Source organism: Pteropus alecto, unplaced genomic scaffold (assembly GCF_000325575.1).
Source record: "Pteropus alecto unplaced genomic scaffold, ASM32557v1 scaffold86, whole genome shotgun sequence".
Taxonomy (NCBI): Eukaryota; Metazoa; Chordata; class Mammalia; order Chiroptera; family Pteropodidae; genus Pteropus; species Pteropus alecto.
In genome coordinates, this window is record NW_006442109.1 from 11,685,795 (window position 1) to 11,686,125 (window position 331).

The following is a 331-nucleotide window of genomic DNA, read 5'->3' on the forward strand; positions in this document are numbered from 1 at the left end:
GGCGGGGCGGGGCCATGGCGGGGCTCCCCGGCGGGCCCTCAGTTCCACCTGGATTCGGGGCAACCCTGGGCGGAGCTGTAGTTCCTGATCCAGAGGTGGCGTCAGCTGGCGATTTTAGGGCCAGAAGCGTAGTGCTCCCCTTCCTCTCACCACACATACACATTGATCAGGCCACTGGTGCGGGCTGCGATGTGGCTAAAAGGAGTGGGGAGATCCCCAGTTCCCTATAGAGCCAGAACTGAGGATTCCACATCAACTCGAGAGAAGCAGGGCAGGACAGAGACAAGATTCCATTTCTAAAGGAAGAAGTCTTTTTTTAAAGCCAATTTTT